The sequence below is a fragment of the Solanum dulcamara genome, chromosome 1, assembly GCF_947179165.1.
Source record: "Solanum dulcamara chromosome 1, daSolDulc1.2, whole genome shotgun sequence".
NCBI classification, from domain to species: Eukaryota; Viridiplantae; Streptophyta; class Magnoliopsida; order Solanales; family Solanaceae; genus Solanum; species Solanum dulcamara.
The window spans coordinates 16902396-16924885 of NC_077237.1; the positions used below are offsets into that span (position 1 = coordinate 16902396).

The following is a 22490-nucleotide window of genomic DNA, read 5'->3' on the forward strand; positions in this document are numbered from 1 at the left end:
TGCAGAGACAGGTTTAATAGATCGTCAATAGGAGCACCATTGAAGATCTATTCACACTCAGCTTATTGGTGAGTCCTTCCCTACATTCGGAGGACACCACTTATGTTATTCTTGCGTTGAGTTTAGTCTTTCATTTTGATTTGAGGTAGCCATGAACATGTCATTGGCACCAATTAGATAGTAGTGATAGAGGCTTCATAGACTAGATAGTGATGGGTCGATTGAGTATTTTATTTTCTTGAATTGTTCTTGTCAAACTATCAAACGATATAGATTGGAGTTTGATTTGTTGGCCCATGGCCTTTGCTCTTTGAGATAGATTGTTGATTGAGATTTGCGCACTTAATTACCTATTTATTTTAAGTATTTCTCTATTTGAATGAAAGAACGGATGTGTGATCAGGTCAAGTGGTTCGCTTGGGAGCCAGAAATGGTTTCTTAGTGCTGGCCACGTCCAGGGTACCCTCCCGGGGAGTGACATTATCAATTGTTATGTCTCCTCGCTCTTTTTGAGCAGGTTGTTTCATATCATGACCATCTTGATTATTTGCTTCTTTTCTTTTTCGAGGATTTTTATCTTTAGAACTGATCGGTCTACCACGTTTTAAATGTGGTTTAGAATCATTTGTATTAATTAATTTTCCTACTGGACATCAACTCGAATTGGAGCATTAACAGCTGGAATATGAGATTTAGTAACACTTGATAGGTCAGTGAATGCATCTGGCAGTTGATTTGCAATATTTTGCAAATGAATTATCTTTTGAACTTCCAGTTCACATGTATTTGTACGAGAATCTAAATGACATAGTGATAATGCATTCCAATCTATTTTCTTTTTCAACTGCTTATTTTCTCCCCCTAATGATGGGTATACTGATTCATCAAAATGACAATCAACAAATCTTGTAGTAAATAAATCTTCAGTCATAGATTCCAAATATTTTATGATAGAAGGAGATTCATACCCAACATATATCCCCAATATTCTTTGGAGTCCCATCTTTGTGCGTTGTGGTGGAGTAATTGGAGCATATACTATACATCCAAATATTCTACGATGGATTATGTTCGGTTCCTGACCAAAAGCCAATTGTAATAGGGAGACTTTATGATAACTTGTGGGTCTGATCCGCGTAAGACTTGCTGCATGCAAAATAGCATGACCCCATAATGAAATGAGAAGTTTTGTCCTCATAAGCATTGGTCGAGAAATTAATTATAAACGTTTAATCAATAATTTCGTTAGACCATTTTGAGTATGAACATGAGCAACCGGATGCTCAACCATTATCCCAGTGGATAAACAATAATCATTAAATGCCTGAGATGTGAACTCACCAGCATTATCAAGAGGACTTGTCTTTATTGAATAATCTGGAAATTGTGCTCTTAACTTAATTATTTGAGCAAGCAATCTCGCAAATGTCATATTACGAGTTGATAATAAGCACACATGTCACCATCTTGTAGATGGATCTATTAAAACTATATAATATTTAAATGGTCCACATGATGGGTGAATGGGCCCACATATATCGTATACTCTCCAGAAATACTGGGGATTCAATTCCCACTTTGATTACTGATGGTCTAGTAATCAATTTACCTTGAGAACATGCAGCACAAGAAAATTCTTTAAATTGAATAATCTTTTGGTTCTTCAAAGAGTGTCCATGTGAACTTTTAATTATTTTGTGCATCATATTAGAACCAGAATGGATCAATCGATCATGCCAAATAATAAAATCATTTGAGTTAGTAAACCTTTAGTTTACTATGGTATGTGTTTCAACCATGCTAATACTTGTGAAGTATAAGCTGGATGAAAGAGCGGAAAACTTTTCAAGTATAAACTTTTTGCTCAATATCATTGTAGTAATGTAAAGATATTCATTCTTTTCATCATTTGTAGTCTCAATATGATAACCATTTTGACTAATGTCTTTGAAACTTAATAAGTTTATTTGAGACTTACTACAATATAATGCTTCATTAATTGTTAAATTTGTTCCTCTGACAAGTACAACTTTAGCCTTTTTGGATCCTTCAATTAATCTTGTTCTCATGTTTATTTCCTTCATTATGACTTTAATTGTTTCGTCCTCTACCACGCCCTCACCCACGTTCACGACCGCAGCCGCAATAATTATTTTATCTTGATTCAGACTGATTATGTGCTGCTACAACATTCTCTTCATGGAATAGAGCAGACTCAGTGGGATGAACTTCATAATTTTTCATTAGAAAAATATTATTTTGCTCGACCACGAGTAGACATGTAATTAATTCAGAATATTTTTGAAACCCCATTTCACGATATTGTTGTTGTAGCAACACATTTGAAGCATGAAAAGTGAAAAGAGTTTTCTCAAGTAAGTCATCATCAATGATAGTATCTCCACAAAATTTTAACATAAAACTTACCTTGTGAATAGCAAAATTATATTCTGTCACAGTTTTAAAATCTTGAAATCGAAGGTGTATCCGTCATATCAAACTTTTGGTAACACCGTAAGTTTTAGGTAGTGATATCGATCCTTCAAATTAGTCCATAATTCAAGATGGTCTTTCATAGTTAAATATTCAGTTTTTAATCCTTCATGAATATGATGAGGAAGAAAAATCATGGCATTTGCTTTATCTTGGCTAGATACTTTATTTTCTTGTTTAAAAGTATCACCAAGACCTTTAGCGTCAAGGTGAATTTCAGCATCAAGGATCCATGACAAATAATTTTTTCCGGTAATGTCAAGTGCCACAAACTCAAGTTTTGATAAATTTGACATGATAAAAAATAAGATAAAAATTAATTTAGAAATAACAAAGACAACTAAAATTAAATTTTTTCAGTAGATATACCTGATATAAATATTAATTTGCCTGGAGAAAATTAGAGCTTCGTGCTGATAATGTGTTATGAAATAATAATAATAATTTATAGATAGTAAAAATAAAAAGTTTAATAAAGGGAGAAAGAGAGAAATTGCAAAGGAAGAGAGAGATAGTTTTTCAGATCTGTGTGCTAAATTGCACACTTTCATTGGCTATTTATAGCCAAAGATAAGTACGCCAATTTTGACAAACCAGGGGTAAAGGAAAAGTGGGGTATGGGAAAAGAAAACTAAGGAAAGAGACATCCACCTTATAACAATTTTATAATATTAGTCAGATTATATCTATTGAGTGTAAAAGGTAAATATTCATAAACTATAGGGGCAATATCGGACCTTTAAGTTTTTATTATTTTCATTTTTTGATGGTTTTGTTAGTGGAAAAGGGCAAAAGTACACTACTACTTATTTTGCAAATCACAAGACTGCTTCCACTTTCCCTCTTTTTTGTTGTTACAGATAATATTATAATCTTGTTTAATTTTTTAAAAAATTAAAAATTAATGATATATTTATTCATTGAACCTTTCATGTTTCAAGTGGTACTTGTTTATTTCTTCTTTCCTGTATACAACTTTGTCAAAAGTATCATCATTGATCTCATCACTGTTTATTTTTCTTTTCAGACAATTAATCGAGTTGATGGCATCATCTTCTTCTTATGCGAGTAATTCATAGTTCTGTCCTCGATGGAAGTACGATGTCTTTCTAAGTATTAGAGATGAAGATACCCCGGTGAAATTTTTACGAGTCACTTGTATAAAGGTTTGAAAAACATAGGAATATTCACTTTTCTAGATGATAAAAGGCTAGAGAATGGAGATTTCATCTCAAAAGAACTCGTGAAAGCTATAGAAGAGTCTCAAGTTGCAATAATCATTTTCTCAAAGAATTATGCTACGTCAAGGTGGTGCTTGAATGAATTAGTGAAGATCATGGAATGCAAGGAGGAAGAAAATGGACAAATAGTCATACCGGTCTTCTATGATGTGGATCCATCGCATGTTCGATACCAAAGGGAGAGCTTTGTAGAAGCATTTGCCAAACATGAATCGAGGTATAAGGATGCTGCTGCTGAGGGGATGAAGAAGGTGCAAGGATGGATGAATTCCCTAACTGCTACCGCAGATCTAAAAGAATATGATATCCGTGATGGGTGAGTTAAAAACAAATAATTCTTTTAATGAAAAAGGAAATGGAATAATTTCCATTCAAATTTGGATGCTTCTATGAAACCTAGACATATTTTACTATAGAAAAAGAATCTATACCTCCAATATGAGTTAATTTAGTTGGAGAGAATACATAATAATCCTTCTAAACTATTCAAGTTTTACAACTTTCATACTTCAAGTCTTCAACTATAGAGCATTGCTATTACCCTGAACTATAGTGTTTCCTATTTGATTAACGATATGAAATACTTAATAATACTTGACTTCCAAATTTTCCACAATCAATCTTCTTATTTATGTAGGATCGAATCAGAGAATATTCGGAAAATCGTCGATCACATCTCTTCCAAATTATGCAAGAGTTTTTATTCTTTATCTTCTTTGCAGGATGTTGTGGGAGTAATTATTCATTTAGAGAAACTAAAATACCTACTTATGATAGAAATCAATGATGTTCGGATTGTAGGGACTTGGGGAATATGCAGAGTTGGTAAAATAACTATAGCAAAAGCCATCTTTGATACTCTATCTTATCAATTTAAAGCTTCTTGTTTTTTTGTGGATGTTTAAGAAAATACAAACTATAATCAACTGCATTCTTTACAAAATACCCTTCTCTCTGAACTGTTAAGAAAAAAAGATGATTACGTCTATAATAAGAATGATGGAAAGTGCATGATTCCGAGCAAACTTTGTTCTAAGAAGGTGCTAATTATGGTTGATGACATAGATCATGGTGTTCATTTGGAGTATTTAGCAGGTGATGTTGGTTGGTTTGGTAATGGCACCAGAGTTATTATAACAACTAGAAATAGACATTTGATAGAGAAGGATGATGCAATATATGAAGTGTCTACACTACCTGATCATGAAGCTATGCAACTGTTCAATCGACATGCTTTTGGAAAAGAAATTCCAAATGAACGTTTTATGAAGTTTTCATTGGAGGTAGTAAATCATGATAAAGGCCTTCCTTTAGCCCTCAAGGTGTGGGGTTCTTTGTTTCATAATAAAGGCCTAACTCAGTGGACAAGCACTATAGACCAAATAAAGAAAAACTTTAGTTTAGAAATTGTTAAAAAGCTCAAAGTAAGTTATGATGGGTTAGAGCTTGAAGAGCAAAAGATATTTTTAGATATAGCATGTCTCTTATGAGGAAAAGAAAAAAAAACTAGTCATGCAAATCCTTGAAACCTGTAATTTTGGAGCAGAACACGGATTAGATGTCTTAATTGACAAATATCTTATGTTCATCTCCAAAAATGATAAGATTGAAATGCATGAATTGATTCAAGATATGGGTAGATATGTGGTAAAAATGCAAAAAGATTCGGGAGAACAAAGGAGACTCCGGGACGTTGAAGATTTCGAAGAAGTGATGATCAACAATACAGTAAGTAGGCTAAACAATGCAATAATACTCAATTTTTTGTCTTCATCTTTTACTTTTTATTTAAAAGATGAAAATTGTTGGTACTGTCTCAATTACAACTTCATTCTATCACAACATGAAAAGATTTTTGACTTGACTCTAATAGCTTGTCAAAAATTGTATTACTAGAAAGTTGAATTACAAATTTAATTGCATAAAGTATTTCTCTTTAGCGATATATTTCTTAAGAAAGACCTAACTAATATTGTTCATTCATTTTTTAAAATTGTTCTAGCTTTTAAGTGCATGCAGATATAATACCCCCTAAAACGTTGTATGTAGTGTTCTAATTCTGAATGAAAATGATACTACTTTTGTATTTTGGGCATAACTCTTCATAGTATGGTCCAAATTATGTGATTCAAGTTGATGAAAACCCCCGACATCATTCTCTACAACTTTTGTGAAGACCATAGATTAAGATTCGGAGGCTAAATAGGTCACATAAATTATTTTTTGCAAGACCTGGTGTTGTGACAAAATAGAGTATTTGTAGAAGAAAAATCATGTCTCACTGTAGGATGATCCAATTCAGTTGATTCCTGAACGATATGAAAGGAGACTTCTAGAGCTACAATTCACATAAGACACCAAATTCTAATTAGAAAGTTATCTTGTTCAAACGTAGCTTCGAAAAATGGTATTCCGTAAAAAGAAGATTCATCTCACCAACCATAGAGGATCTAGATTATGACATCACCCATGACATGATATGACATCAGAATCTGACATTAAATTTTCAAGATCGTTCTCTGTAATTATTTTATTTATTGTTAGGTCCCTCCTTCACACCTATAAATACCCGTCTTATTTCCTCATTTTGTTCATCAAGTTTTCTCAAGCAACTCTTCTCTTTGTACACTTCTTTAATCATTCTCAAATATATTTTAGTTTTTAGTAGTGTAGAAATACTATTCTGGTTATTCATATACTCTGGGTAGTACACAAAATGCTTAAGCAAGGAGAAAAGGTTAGGGTTCAAGATTGTTCATTGAGTTCTTTGATTCTGAGTAAAATTTTGGATTTCAGGTATGTAAGGCTATTCATAACATTGGATTGCGTTCGTCCAGGCGCCCAATATTTAAATTCATCGTAATTGATTTATAGTTCAGTTTACCCAAATTCTTGAATTCTAAATGAGTTAATTCTTCTTCTATTGACTTAGATATATTTATACATTGAGATTATTATTAGTTTTATCTCTCATATTATTGGAATTGTTGTTTGTGGATACTATCCCATGAACCCTAATTAATTTGATGTTCATGATTTATTTTTTCATGCGTGTTTTGAGTAAAGATGTTGGCTTTAATATGCATTGACAAAAAGAGTGATTTGAATTAATACTATATATGTATTTTATTGAGTTTTAAAAGAGCAAAAGCATTGAGTTTAAATGAATTTGATTCTTTGGGTTAAATGATGTTTTGAGTAAGATATTTTGATGAGATGTAAATGATATATTGAAGTGTAGTGATTGATGAAAAGGTAATGATGACGATGATGCGTTGAGATAAGTTTGATATTTTAAATTAAAGTCTAATAAGACTAGATGATGAGGTTAATATGAACACATATTTTGGAAATAGTATTGAGCTCCGAGTTGGGTAAAAGTTTAATTGACTCAAACTCTAGAACTACGTAGCCAGCGTAGGATGGAGATTATACCTCTTAAGTCCCCTAAAGAGTAATTTGATGATTGGATCTAAGATGGTGATGTCCTTTACCTTTTCAAGGTATTGGATGGATGTGGAAATGACATCGTTTGGTTGTATCATCACTAGATCATAAGTGATGGTTGTCGGTTAGAGAAACTCCCAACTGAGTAAGCATTTCTTATTATTTTTTAAAAAAAACTTGCATTGCATATTGATGTTGAGATGATGTTGAGTTCTGAGCTGAGTCTTCTTGAGAGGAGTATCTTGATATCTGTCCTTAGTTTCCTGCCATTTTACATACTTGTACATTCCATGTACCGATTTCATTCGACATGCATCATTTTATGATGTAGATACTAGTGTTAGAGATCCTTAACAGATGCATCATTTAAGATCATTACTTTCCATCTATTTAGTGAGTCCTTCTTATATTTAGAGGAATTCTTTGTCCTTTCATTATTGTTGAGTATTATGTTTCTTTTGAGGTAGCCATGAATATGTTATTGGCACTGCCTGATAGTGTTAGAGGCTTCGTAGATAGAGTTTGATGATGTAATTGGAGTAGTTTTCCTTTGAAACTACATCTCCTAAGGATTATTTCTTTCTTTTGATGTGAGGATGGAGAGCCCACATAATTATTCTTGTTTTCACTTAAGTCTTCCACTGATGAATGGATGAGTGATGAGACCAAATGGCTCTCTAAGAGACTAGAGATGGTTTTCGAGTGTCGATCACATCTAGGGTATCCTCTCGGGGTATGAATAACTTGGTATCAGAGAACAGAGGTCAAGAGTCTTAGGGAGTCTATGAAGTCGTGTCTAGTAGAGTTTTGCTTATGGTTGTGTTGTGTTGTGCACCACACTTATAATCAGTAGGCTATAAGACATTAGAAAATTTTATCATTTCTTTCACAATCTGAATTCGTGCGATAGAGTGTAACTCTATAAAACTTCCTTTCTAATTCGTGCGTTACAGATCGTACCTCCTAAACGTACAATCAGTTAGAGGAATATTGCTAGCACTGAGGTGATACCCCCACCGAGAAATAAAGGCCAACTTGCAAGGTTTACTGAGGCACCCCAAATACCTTCTGTTCAGCCCGCTCCTACTTCGGAGGTGGAATCCACATGAGCTATTGCCATGCTCACTCAACTACTAGCTACCCAGATAGGTAACCATAGTTCACCAACTCCTAGCTCTAGCTCTTAAGAGTTGTTAGCTTTGGTAAGAATCCAAGATTTCTTGAGGATGAACCCACCAGTCTTCATGGGTTCTAAGGTTGAGGAGGACCCCCAAAACTTCATCAATGAAATATGGAAGATTCTAAAAACTATGCATGCGAATGAGATTGAGGAAGTGGAACTTGCTTCATATCATTTGAAGGATGTGACAAATATTTGGTACAATCCATGGGATGAGAGCAGTGGTAAGGATACTGAGCCTATAATGTGGGATGAATTTGAGGGTGCCTTACTTGATCACTTCTTTCCTCAAGAGTTGAGGGAAATAAATGTTGAGGAGTTTGTGAATCTTAAGCAGGAGGGCATGACTGTGAAGGAGTATATCTTAAAGTTCATTCAGTTGTCCAAATATTCTCCAAAGATGTTTCTAAATATGAGGGCCAAGATGAGGAAGTTTGTCTCTGGCCTAGGAAAACATGCAAAGAAAGAGTGTAAGGCAATGCTAATGATTTTTGAAATGAATTTTTCCAGATTGATGGTGTATGCTCAACAGGTTGAGGATGATAAGAAGAAAGACCGAGAGGAGCACTTAAACAAGAAGGCTAAGGTTGTTGGACATGAGAATGAGCAAAAGCGAGGGAAGGGTAACAACTCCTTCTTTCAAAAGAGGTCTTCTAATTATGCACCTTCATCAACAAGTGCCCTTACATCTAATACCAGGTATGATTAAAGGTTGCTGAGTCACCAGAACTTTCGAGCTCAGGGTTCTCAGTCCCAAGGAAGTATGGCTCAAGTTTCTACAGGAAAGCCACCATGTGCTAGATGTGGGAAACTCTATTTGGGAGAGTGTCATGAGGGCACCAATTCTTGCTACGGATGTGGACAGATAGGTCACTTCCAAAATGAGTTTCCTTCGAAAAGATAGGGAGATGGAGGTAGTAAAGCTCTATTTTCTTCTGCAGTACCGCAAAATAGAGGTAATCAGAGAGTTGCAGCTTCAGGTGCATATGGGGGAACAAACCATCTGTATGCTATGGCTAGTCACCAAGACCAAGAGAATGTACCTAATGTTGTTACTAGTATGCTCTGAGTCTTTTCTTTTGATATGTATGCATTACTTGATCCGGATACGACATTATCTTTTGTGACTCCTTACTTGGATAATAAGTTTGAGATGCTTCCTAAGTGTCTTCTTGAGCCTTTTAGCGTATCTACTCCCGTTGGTGAGTCTATCCTAGCTAAAAGAGTCTATAGAGATTATACTGTGTCCATTTATCTGTAACACCCCGAAATTTTTTCCGCAAAGACTCAAACATTTCTCCACGTGTGTGTGACTCGAACCAAAGGACTTGTAATTATATGTATGAGTTAGGATTAGTTCCTAAGTATTTGAAGTGTGTTAGACGTGTTTAGGGGTCATAAGGGATCTCTAACACCAAACTGAGTCCAAAGAATTCTAATCGATTAAGTTTTCGGATGAGTTAGTATAAGGGTCAACTTCAAATGACCATATCTCCTTGAATATAATTAACTGGGTATCCCACGACCTACCAAATTAAAGGTCTTTGAGTCTTCTTTCCAACTCCACCAAGATTGTAATTTTGGGAGTTCGAAGTCAAAAGTTATAACTATTTTACTACAGAATAGTACTGTAGGAATTTCAGGCCTAGGCGACCACTGCAGGAAATTTAGGCTTGGCGCTCTAGTGGCGCCCGGCGCCACTATAGCGCCAGAAAACAGCCTCAGTAGTTTGGTCCTTGGCGCGATGCGCCACTATTAGATGTGTAGGGTTTTAAGCCTATTTTGGCTTGGCGCTGCAGTGGCGCGACGTGCCACTATAGCGCCAAAAAGATTTTTGCTCAGTTTTCCAGATTTTTGAAGAGGGGCAACTTGGACTTTTTTCCTAATTATATATACCATCACTTGGAATGTTTTGGGATCATTTTTCATTCCCCTCACCTCCCAAAAAAAACCTAATCTTCATCCCCTCTTCTCTTCCAAACATCTCCAAGAAGAAATCCTCCCCAAAGCTCAAGGATTCAAGATCTTCAAGTCATGTCTTTGGTTTTCGGTGGGATGTTCTTCATTTCCAGGTATGTAAGGCTAACCTAAAATATGGATTGAGTTCTTCCATATGCCCATAGATGTGTTGGATAGAAGTTGTGAAAGATTTGAACCTTCTATGGAAGTTTTTCTTGAAATTTCCTAAACTATAGAATATTACTAAAATGTGTTAATGATGTTTTTGAGTTGACTTTGTTGAGAGTATGGATTCATGTATTCATTCACATGAACCCAAGATGAGATTTCTTTTCGGTCATAATTTATCTTGAGGATGAGATTGATGATTTTTATGTATAATAAAAACAATATTATTTTTATAGTGAAATGAGGTATTCTTTTACTTGAGTTTGATGAAATTAATTTTCAGTTATATGAGAATTGGGATAGTTATGAATGTGAATGGCATAAAAAGAAATGAAACATTGGTAGAGCTAGAATGTCACTTTTGTTTTTATAAATCGAATATAAAATTAAATAGGGATTTTGGAGCAAGATGTTTGATGATGATGTGAATGATGATATTTGATGATGATGTGATGATGATGTGATGATGATGTGATGATGATGTATGATGATGATGTATGATGATATTTGATGATGATGTGAATGAAAAAGTTATGTTGATGAGGATGTTGTGTGATGAAGTGGATTGGAGTCTAATGTGATTATGTGATATGTGATTTGCATAATTTAATTTGATCGGAGTCTTATGAACACTTTAAAAATAAATGATCTTTTGAGAAGTAATTTTAAATAAATGATTTGTGAAGATTTTTGCATAAACTATTTATACACTATTTTTGAGTTTAAAGAATGATTATTTTCATCTATGATTTAAAAAAAGTTTAAGCATGAGTTGAGTTTGAGAAGTCTTTTAATTATTTTTGAACATGAGTATTTTGAGTATAAATGAGTTGAGCATTTTTACTTTAAAAATGTCAATTTTTGAGATTGAGTTGAGATTGTATAAATTTTAAAGAGAAGAGTTTAATGATTTGAGATGAGTCGATTTGAAAGAAGGTCCAATGAGGCCAGATTTGACTTGAGTTTTGAAAAGAGTCCAATGAGACTAAATGAGTTGATTTGAAAGAGTCCAATGAGACTAAATGAGTATTTTGAGTATTTTACTCACTTGATAGATATGAGCATATTGAGTCTTGGGAGGAGTATCGAGCACCGAATTGGGTAAGAGTATAGTCCATACTCGAACCAATAAACTACGTCGCCAAACGTAGGAGGGGATTGAACCGTTAAAGTCAGATGTTTCCCATGAGATCGAATTGTTAAAGTCGGATGTTTTCCATTTTATTGTCTTGACATGATAGGACTTGATTGGTTATGGATCCATGATTGTTGATTCGTTTTACCCTGGCAAGGTATGAACGGACGTGGCAACAACGTCGGCTTGTTGTACTATCACTCGCTCATATGGTGATAGTTGTCGGTTAGAGAAACTCCCAATTAAATGGATTGTGCTTGATATGATTGGTTTGATTGTGATTGTAGATGATTGAGTTGAATTGTAAAATATTGCATAACTTAATTTTGCATATCTATTGAATTGAGTCCTTTGAATTTATGGTGGAGTTGATTGTATATGCTTGGATTGGATTGAATCGGAATATACATGGTTGGATTGGATTGGATGATATGTGATTGGATTGTGTATGATTGGGTCGGATTAGGTGATATGTGATGGATTGGATTAAATGATATATGATCGGATAGTGTACGATTGGATTGGATTGGATCGGATTGTATATGATTTGATTAAACTGTATTGTACATGATTGGATTGGATTGTATGGTATATGATTGGTCTTTGTCTAAAAATTGTATTCTTACTTTAGACTTATGACACTCTGATTGAGTCTATCTTATCTTTCTGAGTTAAGATATTTGAACCAACGTTACTCTTCCTTGAGGCATGTTTTATTCTGCTATATTACATACTCATACATTCTATGTACTGACGTCCATTTGGACCTGCATCATTTCATGATGCAGAGACAGGTTTAAGAGATCGTCAATAGGAGCACCATTGAGGATCTATACACACTCAGCGTATTGGTGAGTCCTCCCCTACATTCGGAGGACACCGCTTATGTTATTCTTGCGTCGAGTTAGCTCTTTTCATTTTGATTTGAGGTAGCCATGAACATGTCATTGGCACCAATTAGATAGTAGTGATAGAGGCTTCATATACTAGACAGTGATGGGTCGATTGAGTATTTTCTTTCCTTGAATTATTCTTGTTAAACTAATTTAAATGACAAAGATTGGAGTTGATATTTTGGCCCCTGGCCTTTCTTTCTTGAGTTAGAATCGTTGATTTGGATTGCCTACTAAATTATTTCTTTATTTTAAACTTTTCGCTGATTGATTGATATGAACAGATGTGTGATTGGACCAAGTGGTTTGCTTGGGGACCAGCAATGGTGTTTGAGTGTCGGTCACGTCTAGGGTACCCTCTCGAGGCATGATATTTTCAAAGAGATACCATCGTTGACTTAGTTGAGTTAGATATGGTAGATTTTGATGTTATTCTTGGCATGAACTGACTTTATGCTTGTTATGCCTTAGTTGATTGTAGAACCCAGATTGTCAAGTTTCAATTTTCGAATGAGCCTATCTTAGAGTGGAAGGGGAGTTCTGTAGTGCCTAGGGGTAAATTTATTTCCTACCTTAAGGCCAGAAAGTTAATCTCCAAGGGTCGTATCTATCATATAGTGCGAGTCAAAAATGCTAATGATGAGGCTCCATCTCTTGAGTCAGTTCCCATTGTGAATAAGTTTCCTGAAGTCTTTTCTGAGGATCTACCTGGAGTCCCTCCTGATAGGGAGATCAACTTTAGTATTTATGTTCTTCCTGATCCGCACCCTCTCTCTATTCCACCTTATAGAATGGCTACAACTGAGTTAAAAGAGTTAAATGAGCAGTTGAATGATCTCCTAGATAAGGGATTTATTAGGCAGTGTGTCTCACCATGGGGAGCTCCTATCCTATTCGTGCGAAAGAAAGATGGTTCTTTGAGGATGTGTATTGATTATCGTCAGCTTAATAAATTCACCATAAAGAATAAGTATCCTCTCCCCAGGATAGATGATTTCTTTGACCAACTTCAGGGTGCCACATACTTCTCTAAGATAGACCTCGGATCAGGCTATCATAAGTTGAAAGTGAGAGAATATGACATCTCGAAGACGGCTTTCCGAATCCGCTATGGTCATTTTGGGTTTTTTATTATGTCGTTTGGATTGACTAATGCTCCTGTAGATTTCATGGACCTTATAAACTGGGTATTCAAGCCATACCTGAATATGTTTGTGATCATCTTCATTGACGATATTTTGGTCTACTTTAGAAGTAAAGGTGAGCATGCTAACCACCTTAGGATTGTCCTTCAAACTCTCAAGGAGAGGGAGTTGTATGCCAATTTTTAGAAGTGTGAGTTTTGGCTTGCGTCTGTAGCGTTCCTAGGTCATATTATATCTGGTGATGGTATTCGAGTTAATACTCAAAAGATTGAAGCAGTTAAGAGCTGGCCCAGAACCACCTCTCTAACTGACATAAGGAGTTTCTTGGGTTTGGTTGGTTACTACAGGAGGTTTATTAAGGTATTTTCATCCATATCTTCACCATTGACTAAGCTGACTCAGAAAAAGGCTAAGTTTCAATGGTCTTATGCTTGTGAGAAAAGTTTTCAATAATTGAAAGCTAGATTGACTACTGCTTCAGTGTTGTCCCTACCCGAGAGAACAGATGGTTTTGTAATCTATTGTAATGCTTCCAGAGTTGGGTTGGGATGTGTGTTAATGCAGAAAGGTAAGGTCCTTGCCTATGCCTTCGTACAGCTTAAGACCCATGAGAGGAACTACCTCACTTATGACCTTAAGTTGGCAATTGTGGTATTTGCTCTTAATAACTGGCATCACTATCTTTATCGTGTACATGTGGATATATTCACGGACCACAAGAGCTTGTAGTATGTATTCAGTCAGAAGGAGTTGAACTTGAGGTAGATGAGATGACTACAGTTGATCAAGGATTATGATATGAGTATTCTCTACTATGCAGATAAAGCAAACGTAGTTACCGATACTCTTAGCAGGTTATCCATGGAAGTATGGCCCATGTGGAAGAGTAAAAGAAGGATTTGGAAAAGGAAGTGCATAGACTTACACGATTAAGAGTCCAACTTTTTGACTCTAAAGAAGGAGGAGTCATGGTTCAGAATGAGTCTACGTCATCTCTTATAGCAAAAATAAAGGAAAAACAAGATCAAGATCCTATTTTACTTCAATTAAAAGAAAATGTACATAAACAGAAGGTGATGGTCTTCGCCAAAGGGGGAAATGGTGTGTTGAGGTACCAAGGTAGATTGTGTGTTCCGAGTATTGATGGTATCCAAGATAGAATCATGGCAGAGGCTCATAGCTCCAGGTATTCTATCTATCCAGGGTCTACTAAGATGTATCATGATTAAAGGAAAGTCTACTGGTAGAGTGGTATGAAAAGGGACATTGCAGACTATGTCTCTAAATGTCCAAATTGCCAACAAGTTAAGGTTGAGCACCAACGGCCATGTGGTATAGTTCATAATATAGAAATTCCAGAATGGAAGTGGGAGATGATTAATATGGACTTCATTACAGGCTTACCAAGGTCTCGCAGACAACATGATTCTATTTGGGTGATTGTGGATAGGATGACCAAATCAACCCACTTCTTATACATTAAGACTCTTGACACGTAGAGGACTATGCCCGATTGTATATTCGAGAGATTGTCAGACTTCATGGAGTCCCTCTGTCTATCATCTCAAATAGAGGAGTCCAGTTCACTACTCAGTTTTGGAAGTCCTTTCAAAAAGGGTTGGGTTCGAGAGTGAACCTTAGCACAATATTTGATCCTCAAACTGATGGCTAGGCAGCGCGAACTATTCAGACTTTGTAGGACATGCTGAGAGCATGTGTCATTGATTTTAAAAGTAATTAGGATGATCACTTACCCCTTATTGAGTTTGCTTACAATAACAGTTTTGAGTATTCAGATGACTCCTTTTGAGGCCTTTTATGAAAGGAGATGTAGATCACTAATTGGTTGGTTTGAAGTTGGTGAAGCTGAGTTGATTGGACCAGACTTAGTTCACCAAGCCATGGAGAAAGTAAAGATTATCCAAGAGAGGTTGAGGACTGCTCAGAGTTGCTAGAAATCCTACATCGATCTTAGGAGAAGAGATTTGGAGTTTGAGGCGAATGATTAGGTATATTTGAAGGTTTCACCCATGAAGGGTGTGATGAGATTTGGAAAGAAGGAGAAGTTAAGTCCTCGATATATTGGTCCTTACTAGATTTTGAAGAGTGTAGGTAATGTAGCCTATGAGTTAGAGCTACTACCAGAGTTAAGGGCTATTCATCCCGTGTTTCATATTTTGATGCTTAAGAAGTGTTTAGTATATCCTTCATAGGTTTTTCCTATTGAGAGTATTGGAGTAAAAGATAGTTTGTCCTATGAGGAGATTCCTGTCCAAATCCTTGATCGTCAGGTTCGCAATCTTAGAACCAAAGAGGTTGCATCAGTCAAAGTCTTGTAGAGAAATCAGTTTGTTGAGGAAGTTACATGGGAAGATGAAGAAGATTTGAATGCTAAATATCCTCATCTATTTGTTCCTTCTGATGATGATGTTAAACGTAATATTCCTTACTTCTACCTATGAGTCGATGTGTATTCTTGAGTTTGAGTCATTGACTATTTGAGTATGTGTTGTTTGAGCATTTGAGTATCAGAGTTTTTGAGTAATTGATGTCTTGATGGTATTCATGCTTGATGTCTCCTATTTTCATCTTCATTCGAGAATGAATGATCCCAAGGAGAGATATTGTAACAACCCCTAAAACGTTGTATGTGGTGTTCCAATTCTCAATGAAAATGATGCTGCTTCTCTATTTTGGGCATAACTCTTCATAGGATGGTCCAAATTAGGTGATTCAAGTTTTTGAAGAACCTAACGTTATTCTCTACAACTTTCTTGAAGACCATAGCTTAAGATTTAGAGGCTAAGTAGGTCAAATAAATTAATTTTTGCAAGACCTGATGTTGTGACGAAATGGAGTATTTATAGAATAAAAATCATATCTCACTGTAGGATGATCTAATTCAAATGATTCTTGAACGACATGAAAGGAGACTTCTATAGCTACAATTCATATGAGGCACCAAATCCTAATTAGGAAGTTATCTTGTTCAAACGTAGCTCCGAAAAAAAATATTCCATAAAAAGAAGATTCATCTCACTAACCATGGAGGAACTAGACCCATGACATCACCCATGATATGACATGATGTGACATCACCAATAACATCCCAATCCTCCATTAAATTTTCAAAATTATTCTTTGTAATTATTTTATTTATTGTTAGGTCCCTCCTTCACACCTATAAATACCCATCTTATTTCCCCATTTTGTTCATCAAGCTTTCTCAAACAACTCTTTTCTCTATACACTTCTTTACTGATTCTCAAATATAGTTTTAGTTTTTACTAGTGTAGAAATACTATTCTAGTGATTCTTATACTCCGGGTAGTACACAAAATTCTCCGGCGAGGAGAAAAGGTTAGGGTTCGAGAGTGTTCATTGACTTCTTTGATTCTGAGTAAAGCTTCAGATTTCAGGTATGTAAGGCTATTCGTAGCATTAGATTGAGTTTGTCCACACGCCCAATATTTAAATTCATCATAATTGAATTATAGTTGAGTTTTACTCAAATTCTTGAAATCTAAATGAGTTAATTCTTCTTCTATTGAGTTTGATGTATTTATGCATTGAGATTATTATTATTTTATCTCTTATATTATTAGAATTGTTGTTCGTGGCAACTTTTTCATGAATCCTAATTGATTTGATGTTCATGATTTTTTTTCATGCGTGTTTTGAGTAAAGATGTTGGCTTTTAATATGCATTGACAAAAATAATGATTTGAATTAATATTATATATGTATTTTATTGAGTTTTGAAAGAGTAAAAACATTGAGTTTAAAAGAATTTGATTCTTTGGGTTAAATGATGTTTTGAGCAAGATGTTTTAATGAGATGTAAATGATGTTTTGAAGTGTGGTGATTGATGAAGAGGTAATGGTGACGATGATGCATTGAGATGGGTTTGATGTTTTAAATTAAAGTCAAACGAGACTAGATGATGAGGTTAATATGAGCACATGTTTTGGAAGTAGTATTGAGCACTAAGCTGGGTAAGAGTTTAATTGACTCAAACCCTAGAACTACATAGCCAGCGTAGGATGGAGGCTATGCCTCTTAAGTTCTAAAAAGAGGACTTTAATGATTGGATCCAAGATGGTGATGTCCTTTACCCTGGCAAGGTATTGGATGGATGTGGCAACGACATCGCTTCGTTGTATCATCACTAGCTCATAAGTGATGGTTATCAGTTAGAGAAACTCCCAACTGAGTAAGCATTGCTTATTATTTTTTTTAAAACTTGCATTACATATTGATATTGAGATGATGTTGAGTTTTGAGCTTAGTCTTCCTGAGAGGAGTATCTTGATATATGTCTTTACTTTCCTGTCATTTTACATACTCGCACATTCCATGTACTGATGTCATTCGACCTGTATCATTTTACGATGCAGATACAGATGTTAGAGATTCTCAATAGACGCATCATTGAAGATCATTACTTTCCAGCTATTTGATGAGTCCCTTTTCTATTCAGAGGAATTGTTTATCCTTTCATTATTGTTGAGTATTATGTTTCTTTTGAAGTAGCCATGTACATGTTATTGGAACCGTCTGATAGTGTTAGAGGCTTCTTAGACAGAGTTTGATGATGTAATTTGAGTAGTTTTCCTTTGAAACTACTTCTTCTAAGGATTATTTTTTTCCTTTGATGTTGATGACGGAGAGCCCACATAAATATTCTTGTTCACTTAAATCTTCCGCTGATGAACAGATGAGTGATGAGACCAAGTGGTTCTCTCGGAGACTAGAAATGATTTCTGAGTGCCAATCATGCCTAGGGTACCCTCTCGGGGTGTGACAGCAGATTTTATACATTGTAGACTAATGAACCTTTTACCAGGGGACCAAGGCAATGGAAGCAATCTGGACATATGGTGTTCAAAAACTATGCTTTAGCCAAAAAACCAGGAAAAATATGAAAAGGCTTAGACTACTATCCATCATCGGTTTTCAGACACGTGATGACTCAATTGAGTACCTGCCCAACTACTTGCGTTGGTTTGTATGTCATAGTTATCCTTGGGAGTCATTATAAGAAAATTTTGAACCTAAAAAGCTTGTTTATCTTGATCTCTAGGGCAGTTCGTTGCGTCAATTATGGACTGGAACAAAGGTACAATTATTGAAATTTATTTTAATCATTTTTCTTTTTGTCTGATACATAAATAGACTCTCAAAGTTGACAACAACTGCTAGATTGACATGGAAACACATGTAACATACAATTGCTTCCCATTGGGTAATTTATTATCCAGCTCTAACTGTTAAAAACATATATAAGAATGTGATTTTTACTTTTTATGTGTTTAAAGTCAGATTTACATGAGATGTAATATGATAGACTACTAAATGCACGAATTCAGAGAGAAATTGACACAGAGATGCAGCATCCTAATTCTCATTCTTTGTGTGTTCTAAATAGCAGCATTTGCCATCTCTGCGAAAGCTAGATCTCATCTACTCTAAAAGCCTAATACGAACACCAGATTTCACGGGGATGCCAAATTTGGAGTATTTGAATCTGTTTAAATGTAAGAATCTTGAAGAGGTTCACCATTTCGCGGGAAGTTGCAAAAACCTCATTCAGTTATATTTGACTTGTTGTGAACGCCTTAAGAGGTTTCCATGTGTTAATGTGGAATCTATTGAATATCTGAACCTAGATTTTTACTATAGTTTAGAGAAATTTCCCGAAATCCTCGGAAGAATGAAGCCAGAGTTAGAGATCAGGATGAGTAGGTCTGGGCTAAGTGAAATACCATTATCTATTATTCAACAATACGCATGTCGTCTTAAAGAGCTAAATTTGAGTTCTATGCAAAACCTTGTATCTCTTCCAAGTAGCATTTGTAAGTTGAAAGGTTGGTGAAGCTAATTGTGTCCTTCTGCTCAAAGCTTGAAAGCTTTCCAGAAGAGATTGGCGATTTAGAAAACTTGGAGGAGCTTCAGGCCAAAGATACTCTAATTTCACGGCCTCTGTCTTCTATCGTCTGCTTGAAAAAGCTTATATTATTGACTTTTTCCATACAAAATTTAAAAATATGGAGTGTCATTTGTGTTCCCTGAGGTGAATGAAGGGTTACGCTCATTGGAAGATCTGGATCTCAGTTACTGCAATTTAATAGAAGGAGGACTTCCGGAAGGCATTGGATGCTTATCCTCGTTGGAAAAAATTGTATCTCACTAGAAATAACTTTGAGAATTTGCCTCAAAGCATAGCCCAACTTAGTGCTCTTCGATCCTTGTACTTATCAGATTGCTACAGGCTGAAAGAGTTTCCAGGTTTCACGGAGATGCCAAACTTGGATACTTTGAAACTCAATTGCTGCAATTTAATAGATGGAGGACTTCCGGAAGACATTGGATGCTTATCCTCTTTGAAAGAGTTGAATCTCAGTGGAAATAGTTTTGAGTATTTGCCTCGAAGCATAGCCCAGCTTGGTGCTCTTCCATCTTTGGACTTATCAGATTGCAAGAGTCTTACACAGCTGCCAGAATTTCCACAGCAATTAGATACAATAGATGCAGATTGGAGTAATGATTGGATCTGTAATTCGTTGTTTCAGAATATCTTATCGTTGCAGCATGACATCTCTGCTTCAGATTCCTTTTCACTAAGAGTGTTCACCACTAAAGGGAATATCCCAAGATGGTTCCACCATCACGAAAATGGTTTTAGTATATCACTCAAATTGCCTGAAAATTGGTATGTAAGTGATAACTTGTTGGGATTTGCTTTATGTTACTCTGGCAAATTAATTAACGCCGAAGCTCAGTTGATTTGTTATGATGGGAGGCCGGTGACGCGTATCATCCAAAAAATTGCCTTATCCAACCATTCAGAATTTCCTGCAGAATCTGCTATTCATTTTTTCTTGGTACCTCTTGGTGGCTTATGGGATACATCTAAGGCAAATGGAAGAACACCGAATGACTATGAACGCATTAGCTTATATTCCCCTGAAGAAAGGAAGGAGTTTGGACTTCGTTTGTTTTATAAAGATAAACTTAAGATTGAGGCCAATTGCTCCTCTTCTCAGAAACAATGATGAACCAACACCAATATAGGTATATATACTATTCAGAAACTTTGCAGCTCTTTCCCACAAGCCCAGGCTATTAGCTTAAATATAGGTATATATAGCCAGTCTATTCGGAAACTTCACTCACCTTTCTCAATGTGAATGAAGGACTAGGTTTTCTCCTAGATAATTAATTATCATATTTGTTCTGAATTATCATGGTTCTTGGGCAGATGAATACTTCAATTGTTATTTCCTTTGTTCAAATTGGTTAAACTGGAGTCTTTCATAAGGATATATTTCTAAAATTCTGTCTTTGCTATGTGATATTTGATGATGCTTCCCCTATAGTCGGCGAAAAATATCATAGTTCTCAACTTAATATGTAGATGCTTCTATGTCAATATTAATTCCTCAAGTAAGGGAAACATTCTCTGAGTTCTTTGTCTATGCTTATGTGCTGCATTAGTTACAAAACTAGTTTTCCTCCATGAAGTGAAATTTTGGTGGGTTTTTCAGGCCTGTGCAGCTGCTGAGAGTTAACTAAGCAGGATCAAGAGACTGAAGATGTTGACAAAGTGAGCACTCCAGATTTAATTTATGGAACTGAACTTGAATAGCCATCTCATCCAAAAGAACCTACTCTCAAATACTATCCATCAGAAACTGATGTTCATCATTTTACTTGCAAAACAACATTTTATGAGATAAACAAGCTGGAGAGAAAAGAAATGAATGTATTTTGTTAAAATTAAAGTGACAGTTTGTGGAGTATACTGTGTCATCTTGAAACTTGCATCATATCTTGGTGCTCCGTCATAATTCGTTTAGTGCAAGCCAGTATTCTGCCTTCTTGAGTACTAAGTTCAGTTTTTGACTTTGTTGTATGATTTTCATGTGAAAAGATATCAGAGATATATGCATTTCACTTAGTTCATAGAGTAAAGGCAAAGGGTTTTTGTTATTCTGTAAGGTATTCACTGATCCATGGGTTTAAATTTATTAATAGATCATTTTGATGCATCTGTGAGACAATTGCACACATGGTGAATTCTTGCGAGTTGCATCATATCTTGGTGCTCCATCTGTATGCATTTACTCTGCAAGCCATTATTCGGCTTGTTTAGTACTAGGTTTCAGAGTTTGAGTTTGTCATATGATCTTTTTTACCGTACTGTCTGTTGTTTCTTGTTGAAATCGATCTTGATTAAGTAATACTAACATCTATTCGATTACTTTTAAGTGTTTTTAACAAGTTCTAGTTTTTTTTTGGGTTTGGATTATTTTTGCTGTTCAAAATGGGAACATGGTATTTGAGAACAAAACTGAATACGAACTGCACATATTTCCTCTGTTTGTACATAACTAGATTCTTGTGGTGAGAAAGAGATTCTCGAAAGAACTTTGGAATCTGTGAGTGACAGCTCAGAATACCCAGTTTCATAATGAAATGAATTCACAGCTTTGCCTTTGCTGACAAGTACCTTTCAAAAACCATTTGCAGATGAATGTGCGCGAAGCAAGAAAGTTGTGCCAAAACGGGTGAATGAAAGAAGTCTTGGAACTATTAGTAAGTCGCCTCACATCAGAAAGCACAAGCGGTCCAAACAAGAACTATTTCCAGGAATATTCGAATGTAGCTCTTCGTAAGCAACTGTTCTTCCAATGGGATGTCTCTACCACTACCAAGTTCTACTGAAGAAGTGTAGTTATCTACTGCAAATCTACATGGTAGAAGTAGTTTGTGAATACACTGCGGATGATCAAATCTAGCACGTGGATTAAGTAGTTGAGAGCAAC

At 35.5% G+C, this 22490-nt stretch overlaps 1 pseudogene; it reads left to right on the plus strand.

Annotated features, from left to right (window-relative positions):
• The first annotated feature begins 1515 nt into the window (after window positions 1–1515).
• On the plus strand, window positions 1516–21675 carry LOC129891961 (TMV resistance protein N-like; annotated as a pseudogene).
• The last annotated feature ends 815 nt before the right edge of the window (window positions 21676–22490 follow it).